The 13,057-nt window shown below is 50.1% G+C and overlaps 1 long non-coding RNA gene across 1 annotated transcript; it reads right to left on the bottom strand.

Annotated features, from left to right (window-relative positions):
• Nucleotides 1–872: 872 nt before the first annotated feature.
• Nucleotides 873–7,659, bottom strand: LOC136308105 (uncharacterized). Its single transcript, XR_010726046.1, has 2 exons — nt 7,260–7,659; nt 873–2,444 (listed from the first exon to the last, which is right to left on the bottom strand). It is a non-coding gene; the product is annotated as an uncharacterized lncRNA (long non-coding RNA).
• Between the last annotated feature and the right edge of the window lie 5,398 nt (nt 7,660–13,057).

The following is a 13,057-nucleotide window of genomic DNA, read 5'->3' as shown; positions in this document are numbered from 1 at the left end:
GTGCTTCGGGACACAGGTGCGTGCCCAACTCAGTATGCTGCATAAAGGACCGGGTGGGACTGCTCTCAGGCCCTCCATTCTATGCCTGTGCTTTCATTTCCAATGCAATTAGGGACGTAGACACACTTAAGATGTCATGTCATGTGTGTGTCGGGCTGATTTACTCATAATCTCTCCAATGGAAATGTTTGTTCCGATGAACCACAGCCCCGAGGCCTGGAAGGCAAGACCAAAGTGTTTCCTAACTTGATCTTTTTGTCTCCTCCTTGGCAAAGTTAAAGGGGCTACAGACATTCCATGGAGCGGGGAGAGCCCATCAGAGCGCAGAGTGAGCCTCCCTAGGGATCAAAGACAAAGTCAAGGGGTGAACCCTTGTACGTTTGCAAGGCTAGCTTCTTGAGGGGACATGGCAGCTAGTTGTGCCCAGAGGCTTTAGATGCCTCACCCGTGTGCACTCAGAGTCCCCGATAGTCAACGGTTCGTGTTCTATTGCTTGGGCTCAGGCTGTTTGGGGATTCTCAGAAACCCGGTGATGTCAGCTCCCAGGAGGTGTCTTACTGTGCTTTCTGCGGATGCTCTGTGCTCTCCTCTCCTGGAGGGCCCTGTGCAGATCAATGCCCCTAACCCTGCAAAGACACATCAAAATGCTCATGGTGAGGAGGAGTTAAATTCAAAGAGCCTGACGTGTGCTCTGGCCATGGGCTCCTACCTCGGTGGAAAGGAAAAGGACTTTGGCTCTTCCCTCAGTTTCTCCTGTTTCCTTCGAGTCCCTGACTGCTGTTTACACAGCGTGACCGGGGTTGGGATAGGCCCTCAGGAAGGGACGCTCCTTCTGTGATAATGTGGGAAGGAATGCGGCATCGATCTGTCTGCAATTATAAGCTCAATGTGTTTCCTTTGAATTTTTAGAAAAACCAAAGGTACTCTGTGAGTGCAATAGAGCTTCCAATTAGGCAGTTTAGTTCCCCATGTCTGTTTCCCTAATGACTGACTTGCTCTCTTGCTTTATGAAATGAAAATAGCTTTATTTGGGCATGAAGACGCCGCTGACCGCATGCTCAATGTGCTTCTGAGACAAGTTCCTGCTCCTATCATGGGCAGAATAATATGTTCTGGTACTATTTCCCCTATGCATTCCGGGTCATTTGCGCCAGCCCCATATCTTTGCTGAGGGCGCTGCAGTTAAGGGGAAGTGTCCAGAGGGGCTGTATTTGAGGCTTCAGAAGGAAAGGTGTCCTTGGAGGGAGGGTGCTGGCCCCAAGGCCCTGTCTCCTGTTTGTAGGGGAGGGAAGCCGTTGTGGACTTAATCAAGTGCTGAGTGGTGGAAAGCAGGGGCGGGGCAGGGACAAATTATGCACAAGAGTTGAAACAGAGACACGGAGGACAAAGAAAAGGTGGCAGAGGACCTTAGTTGAGTTTTAAGAAAGAAAGAGCAGGATGAAGTCTGAAGCTCTGAGAAGGTATTGGGTTAGGGGACAAGTAGTTCTTTCCTCACTGGGGAAAGACTTACAAAGAATAGGTGTGCCAACCTCCAGCTTCTCAGCGGTAGGCAGACTGCGGCTCGAGAGCCACATGCGGCTCTTTGGCCCCTTGAGTGCGGCTCTTCCACAAAATACCACGTACAGGTGCTACCTCGATAAGGAATGTACCTACCTATATAGTTTAAGTTTAAAAAATTTAGCTCTCAAAAGAAATTTCAATCGTTGTACTGTTGGTATTTGGCTCTGTTGACTAATGAGTTTGCCAACCACTGATTGAATGCTGCACAGAGCCAGCCCTCCAGGTTCCAGAAAGCCAATGGTCATCCCTTTTTGGCTTTTCGGTTTACAGAACACATCGGACCAATGTGTCCACATTTTTGTTCAGTGTGTTTCACAGACTTGTTCACACACCTGAGTAGCACTTGTGAAAACCTCTTTAGAAGATCTCAGGTGCCCTCCTGTCTGTCCATATCTGACCCTACTCTCAAGCTCTGCTCAGTCTGAAGCCTCGTGAGGACATCCCAGCCTGCGCTCTGCATCCCTGCCGATGCTCTTGGGCTGTACTATGGCCCCAGCGCTGTCTCCCCACTCCATGCACAAGGTCTTGTTGTTTTCCTCCTGGTCCCCATGGTGAATAGCTGGGCTCAAGTAGTGTTCCCAGGAGGCATGTCACGTGAGTCACAGGAAGTAGAGCTGTCGTACTGGAGAGCTGAACCTAGCCCTCTTTGCCATCCTGGCTTGTGGAGGCAAGGAGGGAAAGCAGGTGGTTTCCTGCTGCTCCTACACGGGGCTCAGCACGTGCTTCACAGGGCTGGTGCATGCAGGAGGCTTCCTCGAGAAACCACAGCCCTGCTCTGACGCCCGGGGCGCTTTGCAGAGTGGAGAGTCATCCAGCTCTGTATGGTCTGTAGCTGCTCTCGGCTCTCTGGTCTGAATTGTCCTTGATCAGCAAGGCAGCTGCGGCTAAACAGTAGAAAAAGGAAAGGAGTTGTCACATGGGTCAGCTCCTTCTTATTTCTGGGACCACTCTGGGCCTTCCTTACAGCACATCACCTGCTCAGCGGTGTTGGCTAGCCTGCCGATGGAAAGACCTGCTTTCTAAGTCTGAAGGAGACCCTGAGGTCACTGTGCCCATTCCCGTGCCTTCAGGCGGGATTAGCGATAAGCTGCCCTGCCAGAGGATAATCTCTTCTCCTTGTAAAAGCTTCCCGAACAGGCCTGGTCTCTCCCTAGACCAGTCATTGCAACTTTTAACAACCTTCACCATCAGGAAATTCTCCCCCTTAGCTATCCTAAATCCCTTATGCTGGGGATTAAGCTATTTTCCTTATTCAGTCCTCCCCAGTCACTGCCAACACTTAGCCTGCAGTGCCTAAAAACTCTTCTGATACCTGAAGGTTGTAGTAAACCCGGCCCTCCTGTCTTCCCCGGAAGAACCTGAGCTTCTTTTTCTCCCAGACTCTGCTGCCTGGCCTGTGCCTCCCCTTGGAGGCTGCCTTCTGAGCTTCCTCTGCATGCCAGTCTCTTTGGTGGGGGCGCCCACAGCCAGGCGCAGGGGTCCAGTCAGTTTCTGACCCATCTTGGGTCTAGTGTGTGTCTTTCTGTTCACACCCCCAAGTGGAGCTAGTGTGTTGGTGACAGATCATAATCGTAGGGTTATGATCACCTTTCAACCTACTAGCATACGAGATATTTTCCTTATCTCTTGGATATCAAGGGCAAAATATATCACCCTCACCAGTAGTATCACTGTATCATTTTATCTGCAGCAACACTGACCCTGACAGCCGCTGGAAACAAGGGGAGGGGAGGATGGAGATGATTCCGAGTGCTCTTTGGGCAATTTTTTTTTTTTTTTTTTTTTTTATCTGAAGCTGGAAACGGGGAGAGACAGTCAGACAGACTCCCGCATGCGCCCGACCGGGATCCACCCGGCACGCCCACCAGGGGCGATGCTCTGCCCACCAGGGGGCGATGCTCTGCCCCTCTGGGGCGTCGCTCTGCCGCGACCAGAGCCACTCTAGCGCCTGGGGCAGAGGCCAAGGAGCCATCCCCAGAGCCCGGGCCATCTTTGCTCCAATGGAGCCTCGGCTGCGGGAGGGGAAGAGAGAGACAGAGAGGAAGGGGGGTGGGGGGTGGAGAAGCAAATGGGCACTTCTCCTATGTGCCCTGGCCGGGAATCAAACCCCGGTCCCCCGCACGCCAGGCCGACGCTCTACCGCTGAGCCAACCGGCCAGGGCCTTTGGGCAAATTTTGATGAAAGCGTGTACCCCAAGTTTATATTTGCAGAGTCAGCCAGTTGGTTGGATGTGACCGACTCTCTTGGTCTGTTGTTTCTCCTCCCTCTTCTTTTCTGTGTCCTCCCTGAGCTTCTGTCCTCTGTCTCCTTTGCATGGTGCCAGTGCCCTCGTGCTGTGCGCCTGGTGCCTGCTCTGCACCCTCACCTGCCACTCTGCCCAGCATGCTGGCCCCACAACGACTGCCCCCAGGCCAGCTCCCATTTCCGGCCTGCAGCAGATTTAATTCCAAAGCACCAAGCAGGTCCCCGGGGGTCTGTTCCCTCTGCACAGGGTGGGGACACAGATGGGGGAGACAGTGAAGATGAGACAGGGAGTTGAGACACAGGTGTGGAGAATTTCAACCAGCAGGTAGGGTTTGACTGACTGTCCACAGTAGCAGAGGCTGTCAAAGGCAGTCCTCCGACAAGAGGTTTAGTTCAGAGACCTTGGGCTGGTGGTCAGAGGAGGCTTCCTGGAGGAGGTGGGGTTGGGTGTGAGCTGAGCCTGGGGCATAGATGTTGGAAAAGCCTTGAGTAGAAGTTAATAGGAAGCACTTGATTGGCTCATAGCCTGTTTTGCTTCTCCCACCCCAATTCTTACAATTCTTTCCACCTCAAGTTTCCAGAAGAGATCATCCTCTTCCTTTTTATTCCATTTATGAAGAAAAATATTTAATGAGCATCTTCTATGTGCTGCATCTGTTTCAGGTCGGAGCCGCCCAGTCCAGTACTGTGCTGGGCACATTGGTGGGCTGTGACTGGATTCAGGTGTGTGGGGTTCTGGCTCCCCCCACTCCTGGTCTGGGCATTCGGGGCCTGGGCTGCTCTGGGCTCTGGGGCACTGCTTCCCTCCCACTGTTGAGCAGTCCTCGTGTTAGCCCACACTGCGCCGTGCAACATTCTCACTTTCTGCATGTGCACGGTGTGGTTGGAGGCCCTGTCCTGGGCCTTGGTATGCAAAGATCTTAAGTCTGACAAAGCTCTACTCTAGTGAGGTGAGATAGGCAGAACTCTAGAATGGTTCCCAGGACTCCTGCCCTGTGGTGTCCATGCCCTGGGTAATGGTCTCCCTTTGAGTGTGGGTGTGGAGCATGAACATGATGGGACAGGTACTCTCATGATTAATTATGCTATATGGCACAGCGGACTTTGAAAGTAGTGATCCTGCTGCGGCTAATGTTAATGAGGTGACCCCTTCATAGGGACTAGGCTGGTCTGGGTGGGAGAGCATGACTGAGAAAGCCTCCATGTCAGGAAGATTGTCTGTTTCTGGCTTTGACCTTGGAGGGGCCACATGGCGAGGAACGTGGGCGGCCTCTAGGAGCTGAGGGCAGCTCCTGGCTCACAGCCAGTCAGGAAGCGAGAACCCTATCCCTAAGACTGCAAAACCGAACCCTGCCACCTGCATAACCCTGGATGAGAACCCCCAGGTGCAGACAAGACTGCAGCCGGCAGGGAGCTCTTTTAACCTCGTGAGACTCCCAGCAGAGAACCCAGCTTTTCTGCGCCCAGACTTCAGGCCTATAGAACTGGGAGCCAGGAGCAGGAGCTGTTTTAGCTTCTAAATTCATGGTGATTGGTTATGCAGCAATAAAAAAACTAATCCACAAGGGTAATGTAGGAAAAATGGACAGGAAAGGTCCAAGTAGTGCTAAGGGTTGTGCCGAAACTAAGACCAGGAGTGCGCGGGGAGCGTGGGCACTGCGGCCCCTCCGGAGGGGTGGCCAGGGAAGCGTCACCTGTGCCCAGCTGATTCACTCACCCAGTGTTTATTCTAGACATATCTCCTGAGTGCCTGTTCTATGCTAGCCTTGTACTAGGAGCTGTGGATACCACATCAGGTAGACAAGTGTACCTTTTCTTTAAGAAGCATATCCTTAAAGGGAAGTAGATTTTTTTTAAGTGTAAAAACAGTGGTGGGGGTGGGGAGAGGAGCCCAATACAAATAGAGGTAAGTGCTATGAAGGAAATAAACAAGGAAACTAAGTGTTTGGGCCTGGAGACTCCCAGAAGGACTAACTCCAAGTTCTGAAGGCAGAATTTAATGAACGAACAAATGCACGAATCAATAATTTCCCTGCCCCTGGATTTGCTGTATTCTGCTCAATTTCTCTTCCCTGAGTCTATTTCCCCTGGGAGAACTGCTGAGGGGTGGGAGCAGATATTCAGGGGAAGGAGCTCTCGCTGGCAGGGTTGAGCAGGGATCTGGCTGCTGCGGGGTTGGGGGACACACAGCAGGACACGGCCCCACCAGGGTTAGAGGGTGTGGTGATGGGGCCTCAGTGAAGAAATAGAGAGAAAGAGATGGAGTTGAGGAACACTCAGGAGACAGAAGGATAGCTTTACTAGTTAAAGGAGAAAGAAGTTAAAGGTCAAGCAAGGGTCAAGGACCATTTCCAGGTCTCTCTGGTTTGGACAACTGGCTAGCTGGAAATGCTCATTTACTAAAGTGAGACGTTAAAAATAAAGAGCAGTTGGGATGAGAGCTGTGAGAAGGCTGGTTTCAGATGCGTTTTGTTCAAGGCTGTCACCCAATGGGAAGTTGTTACACTGGTGACCTGCTCAGGCCAGAGAGTGGGGCGGGAGATGCAAATGTGGGGTTTCCTGCGCAGGCGCAGACAAGCCCCAGCCCCAGGAGCGCTGAGACCTCAGTGCCAGGAACCAAACTCAAAGATGGGGAGAGGGAGGAGCTGGCAGAGGGGAAAGTTAACTATTCCAGAGCGGGCTTAATTAATAAAAGGTGGCTTGCCTTTGGAGATGGGGGCGGGTGGGTCGGCCTGGAGCACAGGTGATGCTGGTAGGTGGGAGGCAAGGGCCAGGGTTTCCATGGGGGATCTCTAGGTGCATAGACATGCGAGAAAGGGGGAGGAAGAGGGACGTGAGCACACCCATCTGACGCTTTCTATTTTCACTGTGGGTGGGAGGTGAGGTAAGCTGTCAATTCCGACTCTTCGTGTGTGTGTGTGTGTGTGTGTGTGTGTGTGTGTGTGTGTGTGTTTTAGGAAGTGAGACTCCAGCACCCTAAGTGCTCACAGGAAGGAGCCTGCTGCAGAGGGGACAGAGGACAGGGGACAGGGGACAATGGACCATGAGGGGAGGTTGGGGAGAGCAGAGGCCACAGCAGAAGGGCTGAGTGAGGAGCAGGGCTACCTCTTTCAGCTTTTCAGGAGGAAAGCGTGAGCAGAGAGGCAGGTCAGGTAGGTATGTCTGTGTGTTGTGTGCATGTTGTGTTGTTTGTGTTGTCTGTTGTGTATGTGTTATGTTGCATGTGTGTTTGTGTTACCTATGCTGTGTTATGTGTGTGTGTGTGTGTGAGAGAGAGAGAGAGAGAGAGAGAGAGAGGTTCAGGAAATCCCAGATGCACTTTCTGCGTTTTCTGTGCAGTTGGAGGAAGTTTCCTCTGGCAATGAGGGCAGCGGTGGGGACCAGGTTGGAGGGGGAAGCAGGAGGGCGGAGGTGTTTGGAGGAACCCCTGAGGAGGAAGAAGAGGTAAACTCACCAGGAGACGCGATGGGGTCATTGCACACGGGCCACAGGGCCCCTTGTAATCCTTCCAGACCTCACTGAGTGGCCAAGGAGGGCTGTAACTTGAAGTCCTTCCAAATCTAGAACTGAGCAGGCTGAGGAGGTCCGAGCTCTGGACTCTGAGCACCTGCTTCCCTCGAGGCCTTCTAGGGGGTCAAGGTGAGGTGGCGGTGACAGAGGCCAGCCTGAGTGACTGCTTTCCCAGGTGGAGAGTGGGAAGGAGACCACCCGGAGTCTTTAAGGTTTGCCTGTGAGGTTCTTTCTGTCTTCATTATTGTATTGCTGTCTCACCACCTGCCCCTTTCTCCTCCCAAATCTGTCCCATAAATAATTAATGACTGTGACAGCAGGTTCTGTTTCTATAACTGAAGACACCTTTTGGCAGCCTTAAACCCTTGTGTCGTTCTTGGCTCCTTAAGTTAAGCTGCTTACCTTGTGTCTAAAACGGTGGCTCCAGACGATTTCCTTCTGAGTGTGTTTGCATTGCGGCGGGCAAGCGACCATGGCTGCCGTTAACATTGTGGCTGTGGGACCCTAGTGGTCCTCAGCGGTGAACACTGGGTTCCGAGGACCAGAGAGGGCCGGGACAGTGGCAGGAAGGGCAAGGGTGGTGAGGGGCCAGAGTCAGTACGGAGCCCCGGGCTGCACGGTGCAGACGTGTGCTGTCTTAGGCCAGGCTCCCTAGCAGCAGAGCCTGAGGCGGGAATCTTGAGAGCGGGGCACCCAGGAGCAGGGGTGAGGGAATCGGGCCAGGGTGGGGGAGGAGGCCCAGGAAGGATGCCGCCTCACCGGCACACCAGCTTCCTCTGGTCCTGCGGTGACCTCTGTGGTGTGAACTGCAACCGAGCGCTGGACTGTTCGGGCCCAGTCTTCCCTTGTGAGTGGGGAGGCACCCATGGGATTGCCCCTGATAGCCTCATCGAGACCAAGGTAATTCTGAGAGAGCACCAGGAATTTCCATCACCGCATCCATATGCTTTGTTTGATTTACTGAAGTCAATCTTTCACTCATCCACTCACTCACTCACTCACCCACTCAACAAATGCATACTGTGACCGGCTCTGCCCTTTATCGTTGTATTTCCGGCTATTTCAGAACACATTTTTTGTAAATTCTGTATTTATCAGTGAGAGACAGCCAAAGAATCTCATGTTCTCAAAAGTGCTAAGAAACCTCTCTTTTGTCCTTATCTGTTGGCTATAGCTGATCAGTGTATTTCTTGGCATTTGTGCCCTTTCTAACTAAGTTTATGTGTCTTGGTGAATGGACAATGAAGAGAACAGGGGAGCACTGCCACCTGGGAAGAGGGAGGAGGAAGAGTAGGGTGAGGAAAGGAGAGGCCAAGGGCCCTGGGCTGGCTTCCCAGGCTTCCAGACATCCCACATGGACCACACTTGGGATGGGAAAAGATAAAGAAGAGATGAGCATTGTGCATGAATCCTACCTGTCTGGCATGGGTGGTGGTGAATTCCGGTGCTGGGCCAAGGCCACCCTGGGAGCCTGTTGTTATGGAAACTCCTACTTAACACAGAGAGGATGAGGCTTTACGAGCTCATCGCTGCACTTTGTATGATGTCCAAGAGAGGCCATCGCATTGTCACTGACTTCCCCATTGTGCCTCAAAATCCCCTTTTGTGAAACCAAAGTGTCTGGTCACTTGATCTCTAGTTCCTTTCTGGGGTCGAGAGCCTCTCTGTCAATGATTTCTGGCTCAGATGGTCGAGAACAATTAATCTAGCCCTGAGGGAATGTATCTACTGGCATGCCAGCAGGCTCTTCGTGTTCCGTATTTTCTCAGCAATGATGATATGATGTTTGAATTCGGGGGGGGGGGGGGGTTAAGTGAGGGTGAGGGCACCTACATTGTGTTGGAATCAAGACTTGCTAAATCTGAAAGGCTAGATAAATGGACCAAACCATGAAAGAAAATACTGCCTTTTTAATTAAAAATTCACATTGCACAAATACAGATGAGATAAACCTGGCCTATGAGCAGGTCAAGGGAAAAGACTTCAGAGTTTTACTTCAGGATATATTTATTTACAAGTTCAGTAAATATAAATTGGGTGCCAGGCACTGGTCCAACAGCCGGGGACACAGCAATGAATGAAATGACATCATCCTCCAACAGATGACATTCTAGTATCGTGATGCAATGGAACACACAACAATACACAATGTGCAGTACAAACAGGTAGGCTATATGATGTGAGCTGGTAGTGGGTTGTGAGAGGCAAGGAGAATGCAGGGGCATTGGGAAATGGAATGATAAGGTGCTAGTTTAAATGGGGGAACATTTCTTTGAAGAAGTAACATTTGGCCTGAACAGGCGGGGGCACAGTGGATAGAGCATTAGACTGGGATGCAGAGGACCCAGGTTCGAGACCCGAAGTCTCCAGCTTGAGCATGGGTTCATCTGGTTTGAGCAAAGCTCACCAGCTTGGAGCCAAGGTCACTGGCTTGAGCAAGGGTCTGCTGTATCCCCACAGTCAAGACATCAATGAACAATGAAAAACTGATGATTGATGCTTCTCATCTCTCTCCATTCCTTGTCTGTCTGTCCCTATCTATCCCTATCCCTCTCTCTGACTCGCTCTCTTCTTCTGGAAAAAAAAAAAAAGAAGTAACATTTGGCCCATTAGTTGTTTAACACGGCTGCTGAAAAGCTACTGAAATCCTGGGTTTTATGACTAATTAGTCCCACTAATTAGAGTGACCTACTTGGATGCCTCCCCCTAAGTTCATCTGCCCTCCTGCAGCTGCAAGCTTGGCCCTGCAGGCCAGTCTGGGGCTTTCAGGGAATTAGCAAACCAGCCTGTCTGACCTTGGCCTCATTTTAGTAAATCTGCATCTCCTTGGCTCTTGTGAGCCATCACCCAGTAAAAGAAGCCCTGTCACTGGCCACTCCCAACCCTGCCACCCACTACCCGTGATAGAGCTCCATATCTCTGGGACTGGCTGGATTTTCCGTGCCCCCTTGTGGGGCCGACCGCAGTGCCCAGATGACCTGGCGACCCTGACGTACCCGACCTGAGCTATCCCACTCCTCTCCCCGTTCCAGCATGCTCTGCTGGCCCCAGATCCAGAATGAGACACAATGGGAACATTTTCTGTTTTATCGATGTTCATCTTTCTAAGTTTGCTCTTGTGTGGCATACATGCTAATTTTCTAGGTGGAAAAAGTTTCCTCCCAAACTTCTTGTGGTTTTATTAATAATGTAGCAAATGAGACAACATATTCCGAGGGCTCAGTTAATCCCAGGGAGGCAGACGGGGCCTGAGCGCTGTGTTCTTCCTCCGCTGACTGGCGCGCTCTCGGGTGGCTTGCTCAGGCGCTGAAGAGCAGAGGGTAGGGGGAATTATGCATGAGCAGAGACAGGAGACGCTGACCTTCTGTGTTTAAAGGTTAAAGTGATTTCTTGGGAAATGGAACAAACTCACTAATCAGAAACAGTTCTGAATTTTTCTGCAAAAATTAGATGCTGTGACTCTTTCCAAGTTCTGTTTGTGAGGATACACACATACGTATATACACATATACATACATATATTTAACAACTCATTCCAGTGTATGTCTGTACATTAACTATGTCCCCAGTCCTGGGATGAATTAGGCCAAAGGAGAGACAAAGTGGTAAATCAAACCCTTGGTCACCTATAACTCAAATACCCTCTTTCAGCTTCCTGCTACTTGAGAGGAACGAGACAGTCATTCTTAGACCAGGGATTTAGTAAAAAGAATACAAGATTAGGGCATCATGGAATCTGTCCCCACTTTCATAGCCATAGTTCTGGAGGTGAAGCAATGCTCAGGATGAAGGTCATGAGCAATGAGGTCTTAGCCAGAAGGCTGAATTGAAGAGAAACAGAGCAATGGCTTGGAACACAAGTCAAACATGTATTGACTATATTCTCTGTCCAGCACTGTGGTGGGCACTGAAAGAGAAATACCATTTAGATGCAGTTTCTGCCTTCTCAACTATATGCCAGTAAAGACAGAGACCTTTTCTGTCTTGTTTTCTGTTACATCTCAACCTAGAGCTGTGTCTGGCAGTTAGTAGAAACATAAGATGTTTGATGAATGAATGAATGAGTTCATAGAGAGGGAGGCAGACATGAATATAAATTTATGTATGTCTTGAAGTTTGGTGTGTGTGTGTATGTTAGGAGATGGTGGGGACACAAAAGAGAAAGAAGTTGCTTTTCCCTATCAGATGGGAATGAAATGTGAGAAAGACTACACAGGTATATTACACAGAGCTCTTAATTTTAGACAACATAAATTAACTCTATGAGAATAAGCAGAAAAATAAATTTATTAAAGAACAGGGAATTCACAGAATTTCTAAGACTGCAAAGATATGAGGCTTGACCCTATGGACTTGGAACCACACTCAAAGTTGCACAACAGTGCTGTATAGTATAGTAGAGACATCAGTGTCCCTGTGCTGGGTATGGTCATGATGGCTTTCACTAATGGGCACTGCTACTAGAGCCTGGACATCACTGTCCCCTCCCTTACTATAATGTGTTCTGTGCTGTTCATCCTGCTTCATGATGCTGGCCTCAGATTCAGACTTTGCCTTTAGTTAATCTGATTGGGGAAACTGACATCACCTCAGATATCCTGCACCCTAGCTGCAAGGGAAGCAGGGAAAGTGAATATCTGGTTGGGATCTCTTTACTTTTCCACATGAAGTGAGGGACTTGTGAGACATAGAAAGATATCCCAAAGTGTTAAGTGATCAAGAAGAAAGATAAATTATTGTTATCATAGAGAAATGATTGTTAACATAGGACAATAGATGTCCTAGTTTTCCAGGGATGAAGTTGGACATGTGGTGGGAGCAGATTTTGTAGAGCTTTGTCTATCTTGTCTAAAAGTTTGCACTCTTACACATAAATAGCAGGAAGCTACTATTGGGTTTGGGCAGGGGAGTGACATGGTCAGGTTTGCATTTCAGAATGATGATCCTGAGGGCTGAGTGGGGAGGACAGATAGGTAGGATGGGGACTGGAGGTAGGATGCCTTGTTGTGGGGAGGAGGGAAAAGGGGGAGATGGCTCTGGTATATGAGCTAAGGAGGGCCTGAACTAGGTAAAGTCAAAGGAAATGGAGAGGGTAGGGAAGTAGGAGAATGTTATGGAGAAGGCATCAATAGGGCTTGTGAAGGAGAAGAAATTGTCAGGGATGACCCCTGGATTTCTGACCTGAGTGGCTGGGAAGGGTGATATTGGCTCCACTCGAGAGAGGACAAAAATCTAGTAAAGTGTGAGAGAGTAAACCTGAGAGAGAGAGAGAGAGAGAGAGAGAGAGAATGGGAAGAAGAGTTCTTAGAGGAGAGGAAATCTTGAACAGAGAGGAGGGTAGAGTCTTGAATGGGGTTGGAAGGAAGAAGGTGGAGCCCGATGTATATGGAGGTGTATTTTAGATATGGATTCATGGCTTCAGGAAGTGGAGGGAGTTCACGTCCAAGGGACTCACATTTTCCAGGTTCCTTGAGCCCCAGGCCAGCCTTCCTGTATCCTCTGTGTGGATTGTCCCCCTTTCCCTACTCATCTAGCTCAGGGGTCAGCAAACATTTTCTAAAAGGGCCAGATAGTAAGTATTTTTGGCTTTGTGGGCCATATGGTCTCTGCTGAGACTTGAGGGTTGTGGAGCAAAAGCGGCTATAGACAATCCATAAATAACAAGAGGAGGCCTTGTATCAATAAACATTATTTATTGGAACTTGCTGAGCCAAAGTTGGCTGATCCTGGATCTGGCTGATT

The sequence above is a fragment of the Saccopteryx bilineata genome, chromosome 6 (assembly GCF_036850765.1).
Source record: "Saccopteryx bilineata isolate mSacBil1 chromosome 6, mSacBil1_pri_phased_curated, whole genome shotgun sequence".
Lineage (NCBI taxonomy): Eukaryota > Metazoa > Chordata > Mammalia > Chiroptera > Emballonuridae > Saccopteryx > Saccopteryx bilineata.
The sequence above is the reverse complement of the archived record's forward strand: the minus strand, read 5'-3'. Positions and strand labels throughout refer to the sequence as shown.